This window comes from Dipodomys spectabilis, unplaced genomic scaffold (genome assembly GCF_019054845.1).
Source record: "Dipodomys spectabilis isolate Male_0828 unplaced genomic scaffold, ASM1905484v1 ptg000137l, whole genome shotgun sequence".
Taxonomy (NCBI): Eukaryota; Metazoa; Chordata; class Mammalia; order Rodentia; family Heteromyidae; genus Dipodomys; species Dipodomys spectabilis.
In genome coordinates, this window is record NW_024870814.1 from 12,870,791 (window position 1) to 12,893,070 (window position 22,280).

The 22,280-nt window shown below is 38.9% G+C and overlaps 1 long non-coding RNA gene and 2 pseudogenes across 1 annotated transcript; 2 read left to right on the forward strand and 1 right to left on the reverse strand.

Moving 5' to 3' along the window:
• Positions 1 to 2,770, forward strand: part of LOC122116639 — a 1,030,500-nt pseudogene extending 1,027,730 nt beyond the window's left edge.
• Positions 2,705 to 22,251, reverse strand: LOC122116754. Its single transcript, XR_006149026.1, has 3 exons — positions 22,167 to 22,251; positions 20,828 to 20,832; positions 2,705 to 2,715 (listed from the first exon to the last, which is right to left on the reverse strand). It is a non-coding gene; the product is annotated as an uncharacterized LOC122116754 (long non-coding RNA).
• On the forward strand, positions 7,695 to 8,456 carry LOC122116671 (annotated as a pseudogene).
• Positions 22,252 to 22,280: the final 29 nt, after the last annotated feature.

The following is a 22,280-nucleotide window of genomic DNA, read 5'->3' on the forward strand; positions in this document are numbered from 1 at the left end:
GAAATTCACCAGCCAGAAGTCTGCACTTGATAAATCAGCCCTGGAGCATGGCTCTTGAGATTGTATATACATATATATGTATATATAATATATAATATGTAATATATTATTGTAAAGATACTGTACAAAGGGGTTACAGTTACACGAGTAAGGCAATGAAAATTTCCTATCAAGCATTTTTACAAGTCTCTCGAGATTTTAGAGACTGGCTTCTATCAATCCACACAAATAGATGTTCTTAGGATCTCCCTTCCTCATCCTATTAATATGTCCCCTATAATTTACCAGGTGGCCTTCACTCTTACCCAGCAGCCAGCTGCCTTTTTCTTGGTTTTTGAGTACCCACTTTGTCTTGCAGTGCATGGTAGAGCTGAAGTCAATAGCAGCTACTTGGGAAACCATGTGATAAGATCAGAAGTGAAATATCAGAAGAGTGAAAGGGATGGGTAAAACTATTAGGTAGGACAAAATTGCAAAGTACTTCTTGGATCAGTTATGTTAGTATGTACTGAGGAGAGCATCAATGTTGTAGAAGCTAAGGATGATCCAAACACAACTCAGATGCAGATTATATAGTGAATGATATTGAAGAGAGATCCTACAGTATTGGATGATGTGCCTTTCATGCTGATCTCCATGTGGGTGGGGGCTATTTACTTCATTATAGTTTCACTGCCTCTGGTCAGTTGTTCCCAAGCTGAAGATGTCCTCTCCATACTGTGTGGCTTCAGTTAATTGTCCTCACTCTTGACAACAGTGTATTTTATACCTTCTGAATCTTCTTGGGTCATATGGTCCTAAACAATCATTAAAAACTGCTTTACTGTCTGTTGGTGGTAGTTTATGCCGGTAACACCAATTACACAGAAACTGGAGATCTGAAGCTCTTGGTTGGAAGCCACCTTGGTACAAAAGTCCATAATTACCTTACCTTCAATTCACTACCAAAAAATCTGGAATTGAAACTGTGGCTCAAGTGGGAATGCACCAGCCATGAACACAAAAGTTCAGGAAACCTTTTAGACCCGAAGTTAATTCTCCAGTCCTAGCATGCAAAATATTGCTTTAGTAGCCAGGCGCAGGTGGCTCATGCCTGTAATCATACCTACTCAGGAGGCTGAGGTCTGAGGATCATGGTTCAAAGCCAGCCCTTGCAGGAAAGGCCATGAATCTCTTCTCTCCAATAAGTCACGAGAAAACAGGAAGTGGCACTGTGGCTCAAGTGGTAGAGTGCTCAACCTGAGCTGAAGAGTTGAGGGACAGCACCCAAGCCCAGAGTTCTATGACCAACAAATACACACACATATATATCTATATATATATGTATATATAGATATAGTTTTACTTAGGATCTAAAAAATGTAACTTGAAAGATTTTCAGGCTAAAGGAACACAGTGAAGTTAAAGTGGTTGAGCCCTTGAGTTAGAGAACACCTCAGCATCTGAGAGGGGACAATTTCCATTAAGATAACAGACATAAACGTCCTCTAAAAATTTATTAAATATCTAGGACAACAGTGCATATGCTCACCAAGCTAGCTAGGATACTATGTATCTTCCTAAGAATAAGTGGGAAATGTCTAATGTGAGCTGTCCTGTCCTAGAGGGAGGTGATGATGAAGAGCCTTCAGAAGCCGACGAGGGGGCGGCTATGGCAGCTGCGCGGCTGCCGTGGAGCATGCGCCCGGCTTTGAATGAGCAAGGTTGAGATGCAGCCCTTCGTTGAACCGTCGACCCTGAGCTCAAGGAAGCGACTGGCAGCGCGTGCTTGTGCCTCATGTGCGCGCAAGTGGCCTGTGGCAGCTGGGAGCCTCCGGGCGGGCTGGGAGGGGGAGGGGCAGGTTTTGATTCCCACCATGGCCATCACTCAGTTTCGGCTATTTCAAGTTTGTACCTGCTTAGCAACAGTATTCTCATTCCTAAAGAGACTAATATGCAGGTCTGGCAGAGGAAGAAAATTAAGTGGAGACCAAATAACTTTGCCAACTACAGTTGATTATTCTTCAGTTCCAAAGCAGACAGATGTAGAGGAGTGGACCTCCTGGGATGAAGATGCACCCACAAATGCAAAGGTTGAAGGAGGGAACGGCAATGTGGCATCACAACAAAATGCTTTGGACCAACTGGAACCTGACTATATTAAGGACATGACACTAACTATAAGGAAAACTCAGAAAATTGTTATTAAGAAGAGAGAACAGTTAAATGTTGGCATCCCAGATGGTAGCACAGGTTTCTCCAGTAAACTAGCAGCTACACAAGATATGCCTTTTATTCATCAGTCGTCTGAATTGGGTGACTAGACACTTGGCAAGAAAATACTAATGCATGGGAAGAGGAGGAAGATGCAGCCTGGCAAGCAGAAGAACTTCTGAGGCAGCAGAAAATAGCAGACAGAGAAAAGAGAGCAGCAAAACAACAAAGGAAGAAAATGGAAAAGGAAGCACAGAGGCTAATGAAGAAGGAACAGAACAAAATTGCTGTGAAACTTTCATAACAAATACTCTTCAAATGTCATTGTGCCAGTAGGAGAAATGTGAGCTCCACAGCCCATACAATATTTGTATGGATTTAAGAGTATTTATGGAATACAAATACACTGCTTGATTTTACTGCATTCATCAGGCCATTCAGGAGACCAAGATTCTCCCAAAGTACTTGGAACTCGTAGTGATTGAGACTCAAAAGGACAGAACAGATGTACGCAACTATTTTCTTCAACATTCTCCAGACATACAACATTGTTTGCTGTAGAAAAATTATTACAAATGGAATACGCCAGTACCTCTTAAGCAAGTATTTCTAGCTAAATAAATGGGTGTAAATAATTTTATGGAGGAAAAGAAATCCGCTATCTATTATGTTTTCCTTCAATGTGTATAATTATAAAATAAATAATTCTACTAAAACAAAGAGCCTTCAGAAGAAAAGGACACCAGTTATTTATAAGTAATGTACAGGGCACTAACCCTAACAGCAGCAGATAGACTATACACCTCAGACCATGAAACCTAATTGCACATATACATTTTTGTTAGCATTTTCCCAATTACCTATGGTTTAACTCCTTTTTAAATATTTTTATTAATATATCTTTAAGTAGTTGTACAAAGAAGTTCTCATTCTGCAAAACAGTATATGAGTACAAGGTGTCTGACAACATTGTCACCCATCCTGACTAAACCAACCCTTCTCTCACTAATTTTTAAATTTGAGATTAGGTGATTACATAAATTTCACAGTATTGTGGAATAGTGATACTTAAAGTCACAAACATTATAACCTTCACAAGGCAAATTGTCATTATCATGGTCTATAAAGTTTGTGAATTCTATGAGCTCTGACAATACAAATTCACATATACTTTTGAAGTATTATCTTTTATTAAGAATTTGGATATTTTCCTTTAACTACCTATCCATTTTCTTGACTATCTTTCCACCTCCACATGCATTATCACTTTTATAACACTTGTGTCTGGGTAATAATGATCCTTATTAATCATATTCTAGGAATTGTGTGTCATAAAATCCACTGTTAACAAATGCAGAGGAATTAAAAAATTAACTTGCCTTGGAAATGATTATCTCTGAGTGACTTACATTAAGGAAAAAACTAGCAAATTTTAGATAATGTTAATTAGATTATTATTCTTCTCACAGGAGACACACCATTTTTTTCCTCATCAGAGTCAAACACATGCTCTAGAAACAAAGTGGAAATCTGGGGTCTTTAGGTCTGTTCTTTGTCACTAAGATATGCCAGTCTGCAACTGCACCCAGCCCTGCCCAGCCCTGCTGATTTGCATGTGCCCATAGCACAGTCTACTTCTTCATATGCTGCTCACGACCTGAGCAGGAGGTTTTAGTCGGCACACAGCACAGACATGAGGTCCCTTCCTCAACAACAGAGCCTCTTGATGCTCTGGCTCCCAGGAAAGGCAGGATACTATCAAGGATTTCTCATGCTGTGTTAACAGAGCTGCTTGGCTCTTTATGGATATATTTGGATAGTAGAATTAACTAAACAGATAATGTTTTCCATATGTCCATTGTCAGGTGCAAGATGTGACATCAGGTTGACACAAGAAACACCCAAGTCTATATTTCTGGAAGACATAGTTACTATCACTTGCAAGGCCAGTCAGGGCCTTAGCAATAGCTTATTTTGGTACCAGTTCAAACCAGGGAAATCTCCAAAGGTCCAGATCCTTTATGCAACTGGTATGTAATCTGGAGTACCATCAAGGTTCAGTGGCATGGATCTGGGACACAATTCACTCTCAGTATCAGCAGCCTGCAGCTTGAAGATGTTGCTACTTTTTCATTTTTTATTTTCACTTTTTATTACTGTCAACAGAGTTGTAGTTGCCCTTCCACAGTAATACAAGTCATAACAAACTTCACAGAGAAGCAGAAGTGAGAGGCTGGGCTGCCCCAGCTGCTCTTCCTGGTGCCTCCACCTGTTGACAGAGCTTCTCAGATCCAGCCAGACTTTTGAGATCATGGGAAAGTATTGCGGAAAAAGTCATGGAGGCATCTTCACACCATAATTCTCTGTCTTTCTGCTCATCTCAAGCAGCACACACAATGCCTATTATGACTTACGAGGCATATGCATCTGTACTCATGTGTAGCTCAGATTGTGTTAATAATTTGCAGTCACCCAATAAAGAAGAAACACTTTTCTGTAGGTCAAAGCAGATTTTTTGTATGTTTTTCCATTGTAAAAATACTGTACAGAGTGGTTACCATTACATGAGCAAGTTAATTAATGAGTATATTTCCTATCAAGCATTGTTGCCTCCTCCTTTTTTTTTCCCTACCATCCCTTCCCTCCCACCTCCACAACCACACCCTCCCACCCCTGCAAAAGTTGTAAAGTTCGTTTTTAACATAGTGTCTTGTATATCTCACTGTTACAATGGGTCAACTTGTATCTCTTTTTAAGTATTTTGTTTTTTCCCTTCCCCTACCTGAATTACAGGAGGGCATATAGAAGATGCAAGGCTAATACAATATAGTTTGAGAAAAAGATTTTGAAAAATAATTTTATAGGATAAAGTCATTAAAAATTTTAAAACAGGGCTGGGAAGGTGGCTCAGTGGTAGAGCGCTTGCCTTGCATGCTCGAGGCCCTGGGTTCGATTCCTCAGCACCACATAAGCAAAAAGAAAAAAGCCGGAAGTGGTGCTGTGGCTCAAGTGGTAGAGCGCTAGCCTTGAGCTGAAGAGCTGAGGGACAGCACCCAGGCCCAGAGTTCAGGACCCACGACCGGACCCCCCAAAAAAAAATTTTAAAAAAATTACTGATTGCCACAGTAAAATCTAATTTGAAATTAAATATAATGTTTTTGTATATGCACACATTGTGTAATGATCTAAAGGAGTTCATTAACTATTTAGTTCATCATCTGAAACATTTTTTATTTTTGTGTAGTCAACTTGTTTTCTTTAGGAAATTAGATCTTTATGACAACTTATATCTAGTTATACCTCAACAATACATGCAAAATTGTAATCTAAGTATCAGAAAATTAATATCTTTTTCATGCTGAATATCACGTTAATTATTATTATTTCTCAATGCCACTTTTGGAAGTCGAATGGAATCATGAATTTGCTATTAACTTAAAAAATATAAAGAAAAATAATAAAGATTTTGTACCTTTATCTTGGAAAGTTAGGTCCGAATTTTTTGTTGCTTGATCTTCTCAAAATAAACTACTCTCTTATTATTTTTACTTCTTATTGTTATTGTATAGGTGATGTACAAAGTGATTACAGTTACATAAGACAGGTAATAAGTAGATTAATTTTTGAACAGTGTCACCACTTCCCCCATTTTCTCCCTTTTCTTCCTCCTGTTCCTTGCCCCAATAGTTGTGTAGTTCATTTTCAACAGTGTCTAGTGAGTATTACTGCTGCATTTGTTGACCATTTGTCCCACCATTCCTATGGCACCCCTTACTCTCTTCAAAATAAAACAAAAAAAATTTATATACAAGACAAGGTTACAGAAAACAAAAACAGCCAAAAAGGAGTTAAAAAAAATGAAAAGCAAAAAACAAAAGATGTAAACCATAATTTTAATTGATTATATATATATGTATATATATACATATATACATATATACATATATATATATATATATATATATATATATACACATCCATTGAAGCTTTTTTTGGGTGTGAAAATATTGTACAGAAGGGTTTAATTACATGGGCAAGGTAATGAGTACATTTCTTATCAAGCATTATTGCCTCCTCCTTTCTTTAATTTTCTCATCTACACACAAGCACCACATCCCCCTCTGCCCCCAGCCAAATTTGTAAAGTTCTTTTTTGCCATAGCATCTTGTACATCTCACTTTTGCAATGGGTCCACCTGTATCCCTATTTAAACAATTTTTTCCCTTCCCCTCCACAAATTATATCAACATCAAATGCAGTGAAAACAGGAGTTATACCGTGGGGTGGGACATACAAAGCAACAAAGAAATCATCTTATAAGTATGCTAGAAACAATCACAAGAAAGAAAAAAAATATTTGAATCCTTATCTTGGCGTTCATTTTGTCTAACATCAATTTGTCTGACCATTTCTTCTTGTCTCAGACATATACTAGTAATTGCAAATAATGGAAATCATGGAACCTATGTTTCTTTGGGCCTGGCTTACTTCACTTAGTATAATTGTTTCCAAGTCTTTCATTTCCTAACAAATGGGGCAATGTCATTTTCTGATGGAGGCATATAATTCCATTGTGTGTATAACCACATATTCTTGATCCATTCATCTTTTGAGGGCATCTGGGTTGGTTCCAAATCTTAGCTATGGTAAATAATGCTGCAATAAACATAGTTGTGCTGGTAGCTTTAGTATGGTTTTGTTTGTGATCATTTGGGCAAATGCTCAAAAGTGGGATTGCTGGGTAATAGGGCAGCTCTATGTGGAGTCTTTTGAGAAACCTCCATACTGCTTTCCAAAGTGGTTGAACAAGATTACAGTCCCACCAACAGTGTAGTAAAGTTGCCTTCTGTCCTCATTCCCTTCAGCATCTGTTGATATTAGAGTTCTGGACTTTTCAGTAAATGGTGCTGGGAAAATTTGTTAATCAGTTGTAGAAAACTAAAGCTAGATCCTTATATATCACTCTGTACCAGGATCAACTCCAAATGGATCAAAGACCTTGGAGTCAAAGCAGACATTCTGAAAACATTACAGGATGGATTCGGAGAAAACCTAGGTCTCCTGGGTACAGGCTGAAATTTTCTTAAAAGAGACCCAGAAACACAACAAATCAAAGAAAGTTTGGACAAATGGAACTGCAAGAAATTCCAGAGCTTGTGCATGGCAAAGGACGTAGCTAGCAAGATCAATAGATACAACGGACAAGGGTTTCATATCTAAAATAAACTTAGAACTAAAAAAATTAAATGCCCCAAAAACAAATCCCCAAAGAAACAACTGCCCGCTAAATAAGTGGGCTAAAGACTTAAAGAGAAACTTCTCTGAAGAGGAAAGAAGGATGGCCAATACACACCCTTCCTTTTTTCTTTTCTTACACTGTTAGATCCACCTGGCAATTTGTATATTGCTCCCTAAGGAGGATCTTCCTTTTTAAGTCTGAAATAAAAGCTCAGCTCTGAACTTGCGTTGACCTGTCTAGACTCCTCATTTGACTCCTAAAAATGAAGTCCTTGTCTCAGCTCCTGTGGCTGTAAATGCTCTGGATCCATGGTAAGGGCAAAGGGAGGTGAGGAATCAGAGTGGGTGGGAGGGTGAGCTCTCATGGACCAGTGGTAACTTATCCATGTGTTAGATGTTCATGATAGGGCAATGAGGTTTAGGTCTGAGAGAGTGAGGAACAGTCCAGAAAGACTAGAACCTGTGCTTGAGTGATGACTCTGCTAGGTGGGAATACTGCTGTTGACTCCTAGAGACACTTTTCTGCTGCAAGAATATCACTTTTAATACTAAGTATTTTAAATTAAAAATCAAATCATGAATATGAATAAGAGGAAACATATATAAAAATAAAAGTAATGCATGCATGGCTCTCTATGGTTATATATAATCTTGCTCTCGGCCTTATTCTAATTTCAGGATCCAGTGGAGATATTGTGATGACCCAGACTCCAAGGTCCTTGCCTGTCACCCTGGGAGAGCCAGCCTCCATCTCCTGCAGGTCTAGTCAGAGCCTTCTGCATAGCAATGGAAACACCAATTTGCATTGGTTCCTACAGAAGCCAGGCCAGTCTCCACATCGCCTGATCTATTTGGTTTCCAAACGAGCATCTGGGGTCCCAGACAGATTCAGTGGCAGTGGGTCAGACACAGATTTCACCCTGGCAATCAGAAGGGTGGAAGCTGAGGATGTTGGAGTTTATTACTGCATGCAAACTACACATCTTCCTCCCACAGTGATACAGCCTTGAACAGAAACCTCCCATCTGGCTGGGTGAGCTGCCCTCATGGCTGGCTGGTCTGGGGAGCAACCCAGCAGATTGTGTGAGTCTGACTAGGAGGAAGATATTGAGGTCAATATTAGAGTCACTCTGAGTAGAGGTGAAGAGTTTATGACAATACAACAAAATGCAATCTAAAACAACCAGGATAATTACCTGAATATAAAGACCAGATAAACCATTAGGTATTTATTGAAAAATGCAAGTCTCTCTTCAGTAATATCATAGCCAACCAGAAATCTAAAAATCAAATGTCTGTCGTGATTATTATTCTCTCTGTGATGAAATTTGTAATACTTCCTTTCAGCACACACTAGCCTACAACTTATGCCAGAACCTGGAAACCCAATTTTGCCTTTTCTAGCTTCTACTCTGTATGTTCATCAAACCCTGCCTGACCATCAAGCCATCATCAGAGTTTGATTAGTGTGTCTTGGCTGGATCAACCTGGGGAAGATACAAAATTGCAGAAAGCACAGTATTCTCTGCTTCTATGTACTGGGGCTCTGGCTCTACTTAAGAGAGTGGTGTGTGGTGAAACCCTGTAGTATGGTTCATAGGTCCCAGAAGTCTGAGACTGCGCCCTTTTTCAATGGGTGCTATCTTCATCTGTTCAACCTCTATGTCTTTATATAAACAACCATGTCAAAAGGGCAGCATTAATCTGTGTGTCTTGTATCTACTTCTATCACCTTAGACACCTGGAGTTATGACATCTCACAGGCTAGGACTTGGGGAATTCCCAAGTCTCCACCAGTGTCCAGTGTACATCTGCTTCAGATGCTATAAATTGTTTCACCATGATGCTCTCTAATCCAGCTGGGAAAAAGTGGTAATGCTCTGAATTCATCAAGGTATCATTTATAGGAGAAATATAGGTTTGGAATGTATATGAACTAATGGAATAGCTTTACATTACCTCTGGAAACATCTTAACAGGGACATTAATGCAATGTTTATCCACAATTGTAGCATTTTGTGGAAGACCAGACAGAAATGTCAGAGTTGAATCTCAGTTCTCCTCTCTGCTCAGGAATTTTAAAAGGATATACACAAGTACCCATCAGATTTATAATTCTCACCTAGGCTGCTCATTTTCTTTCACAAGTCTGTGAGTCATCAGAAAAGAAAAATTAATTATAACGGGGCCTCCAACACAGTGCTATTGCTGTATGATTGACAAGTCAGTTGTTATCATTTCTTCCTGTCTAAGAGCTGCAAATGGAGCATGCGCGGAGTCATTTCCAGATATTATTATTGAGTCTACTATCCTATCAACAGAAATTCATTTTAATAATCGTAATTACAAAATGAGAAATAACATTAAATATTTGTAATCAACATTTGTCAGCTATTGGAATACCTTTCTAGAAAAGCACATACACAGGCAAACACACATATGGAATAAAATGGAGGAATATATGTTTACCTAAATATATATAATTTAGCATTTCTACTCATTCTTTTCCTGAAGCCATAAATATCCTCCTCATCCATGAGCACTAGTTACAAATGCAAAATAGCTGATCTACCTTTCTTCAAGGAATGATGCTCTGTATTTCAACAAGTTAACAGGTTTCCATGGGATGTTTTGGAATCCAAGCTTTAGGAGATTTTGAGTTAAATGATGATCTTTTAAGAAAAAAATAGTAGCAACACAACTACATCTTTGTCTAATTAACAAAAACTAATATTTGTTCTTGGATGCCAAACTCCAAATTCATGATTATTTCTCATGATCCAGTCCTTTGAAAGTATAATGGAATAAACATATATTAGTAATTTGATAAGCTATAAAGCAAATGGTTTAAAATTCATGGTCCATATCTGGGGATATTTGGACATAAATTTGTGACAATAGCTTGACCACAGCAGCATGTATATAATCCTAAGTGGTCATTTCCTCTTATGTCTCTGTTCCAGATCAAACAGTCCACACAATGGAGACAAGACCAGGGACCTGCAACAAAATGCAGAAGCTGAGCCCTGCCTGGATTGGGCACATCATTGCAATTGTGAATTTGTCTTTGCACTAACATAAATGATTTGAGTTCAAGCCCCTAGATTTAGAGGAGTTTGTTACACTTTATTATTGTTGAAATGATGACTTTTTTGGGGGAGGGGTCCAGTGGTGGGGCCTGAACTCTGGGCCTGGGCACTGTCCCTCAGCTCTTCAGCTCAAGGCGAGCACTCTACCACTTGAACCACAGTGCCACTTCTGGCTTTTTTCTTTTTGCTTATGTGGTGCTGAGGAATCGAACCCAGGGCCTCAGGGATGCAAGGCAAGCGCTCTACCACTGAGCCACCTTCCCAGCCCTAATGACTGGTTTTATATGAAACATGAACACATAGAGAAGATGCATATTTTTTGAGAAGATGCATTTTTATGAGAACTGATTACATAATAAAAGTATTTGTAAAATAAATATAAGGTGATAGAATACAGAGACAAATATGAGATTATGTAAATAAAAATAATGCAGTTGAGTCTACCAATGAACCTTCTGAATGTAAGGTCTGCCCCTGGATGGCAAGCAGACTTCACCCTCCTCGCAGCAAAGTCTCCACCCAGTACCTGCGTTACCTAGGCAACTGAGACACCTGGAAGAGGTCACATCTGCATCCGCTGAGGTCACATCTGAATTTGATGTGGCCACACCTTTCCCCGCCCATACCCTACATAAGGCCTAGCCCAAGCCCAGACTCTCTCTTTTTCTCTCTCTGTTCATTTTTCTAGCTCTTGCTCTTGCTCTTCTTTTCTAGCTCTCTTGCTCTTGCTCTTCTTTTCTAGCTCTCTTGCTCTTGCTCTTCTTTTCTAGCTCTCTCTGCTCTCTCTCTGCTCTAGCTCTTTCCTCTCTCTTTCCCAGCCACGTGGAGTGCCAACCTTGCCTGGTCCCAGCAGGTCTTCTGAATACCTGAATATCACGTGAGTGCTACTGTTCTTACCCCTCTCTCTGCTCTTTTCTACCTCTTTCCTCTCTTTCCCAGCTCTCTCTCATTGCCAGGCCTTTCTCAGCCACGTGGAGTGCCAGCCTTGCCTGGTCCCAGCAGGTTTACTGAATAAACCTACCCCTTACCTGAATACCACGTGCGTGCTGGTGCTGTTCTTACTCGGCTACCTCTTTTTAAAAACCTAACACTGAACAAAAAAACAATTAATTTGCAATTGACCCATGAACTTCAATAAACATCAGAGGAATTAGAAATGGGCTTACATATATGAAATTACTGATAGTCAGATATTCACATGAATACATTTTCAGGAAAAGAAAATTTAGAAACATATAATATATAAAAATATATATGATATAGGCTGACCATTGTAACAATGAGATGTGTAAGACACTGTCTTGAAAACAAACTTTACAAATTGGGAGAGGGAGGGAGGAGTTGGGAAGGTGTGGAGGGAAAGGATGGTAGGAGCAAAACAAAGGAGGGGGTAACAATGCTCAATAGGAAATATAATCATTACCTTATTCATGAGCTGTAACTCTCTGTACAGTATTTGTACGATAAAAGATATAAAGCATATCTAATACATATAAAATATGTAAAAATATATCAAGTTTTCAGTTGCCTACAGCTCTCAAATATTTCCTCCTGTATATTTGTGGATGGATATGACTGAGTCATCTTAGGGCCTAGAATCCTATCTGAGGCCCTCATTTAGTATATCCACAGGAAACCAGAGAGGGAAAAGGGTTCTGGGAAATACACTTCCTGTAGAAACTGTGTAATAGAAGTTGAGAGCTGGCCATCTTTTGTGGTCATATGACCCAAAACTCAAAGATTTGATCAGGATTTCAATAGCCAAGAACATTTCCACATTGATTCTAAGAATCATCAGCATATTGCAAGCAAAGCAAGGAAGTTTCATTAAATCACAGGTCAGTGGAAAATGACATTTTTGCATGAAATATATAAGAAACTATTCACAAGCAAACAAAATTCTTTCTTAACAATAAAAAAAACAAAACTCAACTAAATAAGGATGCAATATCATTTCTTTCTCTTCTGAATTTGTACAGAATTCAACACCATCAACATCATGAAGATCATGTGACAAACGCAAAATTATAAACCATCTCAGATCTACTGAATGTGAATATTCAGTTCAGCAATATAACAAGTGTTCCTTGTTAGGTCTAAAAAGACTTGTGTAAGCCAGGGCCTGGTGGCTCACAACTGTAATTACAGCTACTCAGGAGACTGGGATTTGAAGATTGTGGTTCAAAGCCAACCCAGACAGGAAAGGAAGACTCCTATTTCTAATTAACCAAAAATATCTGGAAGTAGAGCTCTAACTCAAGTAGTAGAGCCCTAGTCTTGAGTATACATAGTGCAAGGAAAGTGCCTAGGCCCTGCATTCCAGCATGAGGACTGGCAGAAAAAAAAACAGATGTGTTTACAGGATGAGTATCAAGGGTAAGAGATTCTCCTTACTTCTCTATTAGCCCCTTTTAAGAACATGTCTATTTAACCCACATGTTAAACACACATAGATGTGCAATTGCATATACATACATGTGTATACACGCATACACATACCTTCATTAGCTCATTCCCAGTTGTTAAAACAAAGTACCTGAGCACTGTACAAAGAACAGTTTTGTTTAATCCACACTTTTAGAGTTAGAAAGTCCTAGGTGCAGTGTCCTTATTTGTCTGTTCTCAGGTGAGGGCTTTCATGTCTGTATCTGGACACGGTGTGTTATTAGAAAACCACATGTTGAAGAGGCTGATTATTTGGTGGTCTTCACATCATGGTAATTGACTCTTAAGAGATCTGACTTACTCCTTCATCCTCCCAAAGGCAGCACCTTCAGTGATCTAAACACTTCCCCCAGGTCACTGACATTTGAGGTCTTCTACCTCTTAGCATAAATATACAAGTGACCACTGAGAAAAATCTTTCTTACACAGACTTTGTGAAAAAGGTACATTGATATGTTAGTAGTGCCTGTCCATATGCTAATACATTTGTATTGGTAGACAAAGGGAAGATGCATGCAATGTAATTTAATATTTTGTTATAAGCTCTACTCTGCTGTGCATATTACATTTCTATGGGTATCAATGCAGGTTGTCAGATATTGAACTATACAATTCACCTCTTACTGATAGGCATTCTATTCCCATCAAAAGCACCAGGAAATGGGTATTTGAGAGAGGAAGGGGCAAAAGAGAAGAGTAGAAGAATGATAGGCAAGAGAATAGAATGCAGGCAAGAATGCATCTAGAAAAAATAGGGGAAAGGGTGGGTCAAAGTGGGTGAAGATGTTGAAGGGATGACACAGATTGAGATGCATTGTAAACATAAACTTCTTTGTTAAATGGCAAAACAATCCATTATATGCTAAAGTATGAAAAATAAGGAAAGAGTTAGGGTGGGAGGGGTAGGTAAGAATGTTAAAAGGGGCAACATTGATTAAGAGGCACTGTGGTTATAAACTTGTATTGAATGGCAACTCCCTTTACTACTATTTACAAGAAAATAAAAAATATTCAAAAACAGTTACTTAGGGCTAACAAGTTAGACAAGAAATGTACTTACCACCTTACTTATGTAACTGTATCACCTCTGTACATCACCTTGACAGTAAAATTAAAAATAAACATAAACATAGGAATAATCCGAGGTCTCTTTGAATGGGAATGAAACATTTTAAGCTTATGCATGATATCAACACTTATGCATGATATGCCATGTCAACACTTCCTTCCTATGCTATACCATGTACCATGATATTTGCATATTCTCCTGGATGTAATGAAATATATGAAGGCATATAAAATATGGTGCCGAGCTAATTGAGAAGTTAACTTGCACATGAAGTTCAAGTCCAAGGTGATGTGGTCACCGGCTCTGATTCTCAGCTTTTCTCCTCTAGATCTTTCATGAGAGAAACAGTTTCTCTTCTTTATGGAATTAAGTGCTCAGAATCTTCACCAAATAGTACATTTTCAAAAGGGATTGATATTCTTCATCTTCTGAAAATATGATGCACTTGACTTGTCCTCCTTATTTCTATCCATAATCAAACAGAAGAAACAATATTCATACAGTCTCCACAGTTCCCGTCTACAGCTGCAGGACACAAAGCCACCATCCACTGCAAAGCCAGCACAGACATCGATTATGACATGCATTGGTACCAACAGAAGCCAGGAGAAGCTGCCAACCTCATCATTAAATATACTACTACTGCTGTTTCTAGGGACCCATGCTGATTCAGTGGTGGTGGGTATGGGACAGATTTTACCCTGACAATGAATGATATGTCTGAGGATGCTGTATATTATTTCTGTCAGCAGGATAATACTTTACCTTACACAGTGATGCACTCTGCTGCAAGAAACCTGACTAATGCGCTCAATGAGACTGCCTCAGCTGCTCCTGAAGATGGTTAATAGGGGAACAAGGCCTGCTGCGGTGTTTGCTTCATGCACAAGCGAATTCACTTCTCTTTCCTGTTCTGTAGTTTCTACTACCCACCTCCTCCTATGGTGTTCTTGACAAATTTGATGTGGCAGGTTAAAATAGATTTTTCCACATTCTCTGAGTCAAAGACTAAAAAAAAAAGATCAATCTCCAAAGCAGAGGTCAATTCATGTTGCAAAGTCCCTGGCTTATACCTCACATGTGATTTCCAACTCCAAGAAGAAATCAAAGACCAGAATGGACCTAGTTAATATTCTAAATAATATTAATAAAGGCAATTCTTGATCTTGCTCCAATCTTCCATACTCATGACCATATTCCAATGCCCTGGGCAAAGCACATGATAGGTCCTTCTTGCATTCCCAAAATTTGTCCTTCATGGATTTTTCCTTGATTTTTTATTATAAAGGCCATTAATCAATAAAATATCTATCTCTGTCTCTACTACTTTATGACTTCATTCAGTTTTATTTAAATTTATTTAGATAGTCCCATAGTTGAAGGCCTCCTCTTCTAATCTGGTATATACTATTTGCTTGAATTGATGGGACAAGAAGAATACAATAATGGCTTCCCTCTTTAGGCTTGAGGTTGCGGCTTTCAGACTGTACTCCTCTAGCCATCACCTCTACAAGGTCCAGATGTGATGGTCTCACCTGTGACTCTTCCTGGTTTGTAGGTGATGGCTATCAGTGTCCCAACTGTTAACTAATTAATTTGAAATACACATTCATAATACATATTCATAATATTTTCTAAATATGTTATAATAGTTCAATATTCCAGTCAGTGGCTTCTCTTTTTATTTTCTTTACATTGTCTTGGAAGTATAAATGTTTCAATTTCTTCTTTCTTTCTTTTTTTTTTTTTGGTTGGTTGTGGGCCTTGAACCTGGGTCTGGGCACTGTCCCTTAGTTCTTCAGCTCAAGGCTGAAGAAAAAAATGGTATGGGTTAGTAGTCTTAAGGATTGCAAGTTATGGTATCAATGTGGATTTAAACATCAAAATAAAAGTACATAGATTAAAAAAAATATTTAAACTAGTGATCGGATCATTATTTTATCCTGTGTGTGGGGCGGGGGGGCGGGGGGGGGGGGTCTATGCCAGGATTTGTGTGTTTGTGACTAATTTCACCTGTGGTCCACAAACATATTGATTTAAGATGTAGATTATTATACTATCAATGAGAGAGCTTAACTATCACTCTGAAAGACCTGAATTAAGATATTCAGAGACTTCTGCACAAGTGAAAACAAGGTGTGAAAGTATGTTCTGTAGCCCCACTGCTGCTCATGTGTAATTTGTCAGTGATGGAGGTTTTATCCTCCAAGATGAGCATTTACGGATTCCATCTATTAGACAGGAAATTTCCAAAAGCAGCATTAACTTGTACTTCCGTGAAACTTGTCAACAAAACAATGGAGGTAAGGTTGGTAATTTTTAGAGGTTCCCTTTGCCTTGGAAAATCCCCACTCTTCTTGTTTTGTGTTTTATTTTTTTTTTAATTTAATTTTATTGTCAACGTGATCTACAGAGGGCTTACAGTTACATATGTAAGGTAGTGTGTACATTTCTTGTTAAGCATTGTTACCTTCTCCCTCATATTTCTCCCATTCTCCCTACCCAAATTATATATTCTGTTGTATGAAACAAAAACAATAGCCCAACCATAATAATTTGGTAGTAAATAAGTAACTGATGAAAAATCATCAATATGTCTCACAGTGTTCGTGCAGAACCGTGCACTCCCCTCTCATTATTGGAGAATCCATGGGGATGATGGAAGGACCTAGACTCCATAATGCCGTCCCGCTATCCATGGAGAACTGGCTCCCACTTCCTGAAGGTCCATTCAGTGCCTACTACACAGTTATGGAACAATTACTTTAATTGACTTTTGTAGATGCAAGACTATTCTCTGTGGATTTCAACATGATCTCTGGGTCCCCAGATAGTTTCTGTGGCAGCAAGTTAAAAAAAAAAATAACCGACTATCTGCAGCATTGTTTCTAGGCATGAAAGAACACAATACTGTCTGCTCATTGGACTCAACGACTGTCCCAGTGCTACAGTTTTGAATAAGAAACTGCCTGCTTGGGTTGCCCAGCTGTAAACTTGTCCCTTCAGTGTGGAACAAGCAGGACATACTCCCTAGTTCTGTGTCAGAGAAAAATGTCAAGGAATTCATGTGTCCAAATTAGTAAGAAGCCATGAGATGCCCGGTTTATATCTGTCTCCTGGGGTGGCACAGCATCTTAATTATGGCTAAACTTTTAGGGGAGACTTTAGTGAGACTTGATGCTTGGAGAGCTGACTGGAAACCTCATCCTCAGTTTCTCTATTTTGTTTGTACAGTGTAAGTGTAACAATTGAGGCTGAATTTGTGGCAAGAATACTAGAGCAGTTTGACTGATCACTTGTGATTTAGTATTTGTGGTCTCTAGTGTTATAGCATATCACTTGGTAGTATGAAGAAATTTATTTTTGGGGCTGGGATGGTGGCTCAGTGGTAGAGCGCTTGCCTTGCATGTCTGAGGCCCTGGGTTCAATTCCTCAGCACCACATAAGCAAAAAGAAAAAAGCTGGAAGTGGTGCTGTGGCTCAAAACTAGCCTGGAGCTGAAGAGCTGAAGGACAGCGCCCAGGCCCAGAGTTCAGGCCCCATGACTGGACCCCCTCCCCCAAAAAAAGAAATTTATTTTTTCCTGTACTATTGCCTTCTGCTTTTCCTTACTATGTATTCCTTTACAGGCCAATGGCACACATAGGAGAGTGTGATCCTAAAGGAGAAGCTAAGAAGGACATGAAAATGGATACTCAGTTTTAATTACTTACAGTTTATCCACAGTTAAAATGGATAAATGTTATTCAACACTTTTAAAATACAATGTAAAACTAAATAAACTTCCTGGAGAAATCTCATTAAAAACAGTTTAATATAAACCACTATCATTTCCCTTCCATTTCCTTCTCTTCCTATCTTTCCTTCTTCCTTCCTTTCTTTAATGTGTGACTGTATAGGTTTGTGATGTCTGCATGTGTGCATGTGTAAGGTGAGGTGGAGGGAGTGTGTTGGAACTGATAATCTAATTCTGGGAGTCATGCATGTTAGACTTATAGTCTATCACAGATCTATATGAAAATAAATGTAATTTTGCAATTACACAGTTGTGCTTGAGTTTTATTGTTTTTTTTCAATTCTTAAGGAAAAGATCAGTTTATAAATTGAAATAAAATGATCCCATACATGCTGAAAATAAATTTTTAAAAATCCAAAATTGCGATGAAGGTCAAAGCACATTTTACCATACTGGATGCTGATAGTGAATGCTTTCCATGTTAAAGTAATTCATGAGTCACTCAATGCACTCTAAATAGATCTATTCACTATGCTATCATAATCTGGGAGGTGGACACTTGTGAAACCTAGCACCAGGAAGCAAACTTGGCATCAGAATGAGACTCAATCTCAACATATAAAATGCAGAACAATCTGAGTTCAGAGTGAGACCATATTTCAATATACAAAACACAAATATCACTGTAGAATTTTGGTGATTCAGAAACATATATTAATTATGCTATCATAGAAATAATGAGAAAAGGCTAGACTGAACAAAATACTTTTGCGAAAATAATCATGAATTCAAAAATTTCCATACTAATATATCCCATAATTAATACAATTGAAGTTCCTTTTTCCCAATTTAACAATCCTATGAAAATCTTTTTTTATAGAGAGGGTCTTGGCAGCAGCAAAGTAGTAATTCCACATATGGCAGTTTGCCTATATGAAGGATAAGATAGTACATGAGCTCTAGTTCTACCCTATTTGAAAACAGAAAAAGAGTGCTTCAATTAGAAATCAAGGAGCCAAATCTTGTCATCATTTCATGTCAATATTGCAGATATGGACCTAAAAGAGGAATCTGATCATTCATGGTGTTACACCTCACAGCACAACATCTGTGGTCATTGATACACATGCCTGGTGACCTTAAGTGCTTTCACGTGACAAGTGACACAGCAGCTATGCCTATCTGAATCAGCTCTCACAGGTTTGTGAGACAGGAGAGCTCTAGATCAGGAGACCTCATCGTTCTTCCCACCCTGACGTTATACCCTAGAGTTCCTCCAGGAACACTGTCTAAAACCACATTATTAACATTTCGAATATATCTTAATAGCCCATTCATAAGAGTCTTGTGACTAACATCTTTTCTGAATTTAAGGTTGCGTATTAGAATTTAATATTGAAATAGATGTCTGAATGACTGGGAAGGGGAATTTTTTATTGTAAAGATACTTTACAGAGGGGTTACAGTTACATGAGTAAGGTAATGTAATGAGTACATTTCCTATTGAGCATTGTTACCTCCTCCTTTGTTTTCCCCTACTACTCTTCCTTTCCTCCCTACCTGAACTCCTTCCCGAAGCTGTAAAGTTTGTTTTCAGCATAGTGTCTTGTACATCTTATTGTTACAATGGGTTAACCTGTAACCTTATTTCAGCATTTTGTTATTTCCCTTCCCTCCATAAATTAGAAAATGTGTATATAAGATGTAGGGCACCAGAATCAAATACAGTGAAAATAGGGGCTATACCAGGGTGAAGAACATACAAAAGAAACAAAAATTCACATGGTACATTAAAAACAACAGCAACAAAGAAAAAAAGTCTTGTGTCCCTATTTGAGGTTCATTTCACTTAGCATCATCTTATATACGGAATTGTTTTATATTCCTTACAGATTCCATTCTAGCAATGGATGAAAAGGATCAACAATAAACACTGATGGAAGAAAAGCATCACAAGTAAAAGTGGAGTTTGTCAACTACTGATATCTAATATCTGGCATTGTATAAGCTCAATGTGAGAGAAAGACTATCAGATGGCAAACAAATTCCAAAATAAACAAAAGAGCTCCTATCTTATAACAGCAAAGTAAGAATGAGTGTCTTGCTCTGTATTTCACAGGTCTTCCCCGCTGTACATTGCAATATTAGGCCAGGATCTCCCTACCCAGGACAAAATTAGAGATTAGGGGAATATCAGCTCAGAAATGAGATGTTACGTGTGTGTGTGTGTGTGTGTGTGTGTGTGAGAGAGAGAGAGAGAGAGAGAGAGAGAGAGAGAGAGAAAGTTGGGAAATTTGGTCAGTTCTTTTAAAAGATTGTGTTCCTCTATAAACTGGAAATCTAATAGCTTTCCTTCAAATTCTTTTTGGAATTTTTATAAGAGAACTTGGCAGAAGCACCACAGCTTTCTTGACACCATGAAACACTAAGCCTGGTATTGAATAGTCTACCTGATTATGGTAAAGTAGACATATAGAAGGAACCTGAGTCCTTTCTGCCATCATTATGTTGTAATAGCCCACTCCTTCCCAGCCTTCAGACTTCTAAGTGTGAGTTGGTGCTGCACTATTGTTTCTTCTGCTAGCATATAGAGATGCATCCTCTGAAACTTGTCCCAAGTAATTCTATCTTGCTGTCATAGAGATGCTCTGCATGTCAGACTGTAACAGAGCAAGCCAACCTTCCTGTAGTTGAGCAGCTAGCTGAGAAAGTCTCATTAAGGGATACCTTTTGCAGGGTGGTTTTTTCTCGTATCATGTCATTTGAGCCTGTGTGCTGTTTTACCACTAGGTGGAAGTCTAGGACCAGGTTTCTATTATTGGGTTACATACAAATAAAATAGGAGTTCAAGGGATTTTAGTGTCTTTGGGAGCTTAGGGTCATCGGTAGTCATCCAGTGCTCTGTAAGTTATTCCTATTAAGGTCACTCACCATAGTAAGTTATGTCCATCCTGGCAACTCAGTCATACTATGCTAATGTCCAGTCTAAATAACCTCCTAGTTTATGACTACTATTTTCCAATTTTCACTTCTCTTCCTATAGTCTAACTGTGAAACAGCCTCTTGTTTTTCTTAATCTTGTCTCCTTCAAGGGCAATTAACACAGAATTAGAATTAAGAAACACAGGAAGTCTGTCCACAGACCTTAAAGGATCAATAGAGCATCTCCTTATAGAGCACAATATCTGAACTAGTAAGAAAAACATTTTCTCTGTAGGGAAAATTCTTCTGCTTTGCTCTGACCTAGGACAACTGGCATTTGCTCTGCTATACCATATGGAGTTTACCAGACAAAGCCATCACCCCTGGTCAGAGCTCAGGCTGTCAGTGGGTTGTGGAGTGTTTTGGCCTGTGTCCACGAAGCCACTAAACATGTATGCTGCCCTGGGTGATAAAAGTCACTAGGAGAGGAGCTGTCCATGGTAAGTACTGGACACAAAGCTTCTTCACATTTGAGGGTAAGATCCAGTGTTTCTCCTGGGCTCCTGTTTCACTTTCTCCAGACCAATTCATGCCATTGTGTATCTTCAGAATGGTGAAGGTCTCTGTTTCAGCAGCAGGAGCACAGGGGTGGGTTTGGGAATTCATGAGTCTAAAGGGTTTGGAGTAGGAAGGATTCTGTGGAGTTGTATAACCAGCCCTGATTTTAGTATGCCAACTCAATACATCTAAATGTAATATCACATACACCAACAAACAGAATTGCATCTATGTATATTCAAAGTAGGACTACAGAATGAGCTTGAGTCTATTCTATTGTGTCTAAGTTGAAGCCCCATCCTAATAAGTTCTTCATTCTCAGCCTTATGCTTATGGCTTTAGCTATGATCAGATTTTCTTTTGATAGGTCTGACTGGGACTTGTTGGGTCACTGAATCTGTGCAGAGTTACTGTGATGATCCAGTTCTGTGCCTGTGCCCATCACTGGAGCTGTGCTAAGGCCCTGCTGATTTGCATCTGCCAAGAGCACAGCCCACTGCCTGAGCATGTCTAATAGCTGGTCTCAACCTGTGCAGGAGTCAGCCTCATTCAACACACAGTATAGCCATGGCAGCCCCTGCTCAGCTCCTGGGGTTCCTGCTGCTCTGTCTCCAAGGTAAGGAGGGCCAGCCTGGAGATCTATTCAGTCCAGTGTGATCAGTGCTGCCTAGCACTTCATGGAAGTCTTCTTGTATTATGATTAATACTATGGTGATTTTGTTTTGTGTTTCTCTACCAGGAGCCAGATGTGACATCCAGATGACCCAGTCTCCACCTTCACTGTCTGTTTCTCCAGGAGACAGAGTCACAATCACTTGCCATGCCAGTGAGAATAATTATAACAATTTACACTGGTACCAGCAGAAACCAGGGGGAGCTCGTAAGCTCCTGATCAATTATGTATCAAATTTGCAACCTGGGGTTCCATCCAGGTTCAGTAGCAGTGGGTATGGGACAGAGTTCACTCTCACCATCAGCAGCCTGCAACCTGAAGATGTTGCCACTTATTACTGTCAACAAAGTACTAGTT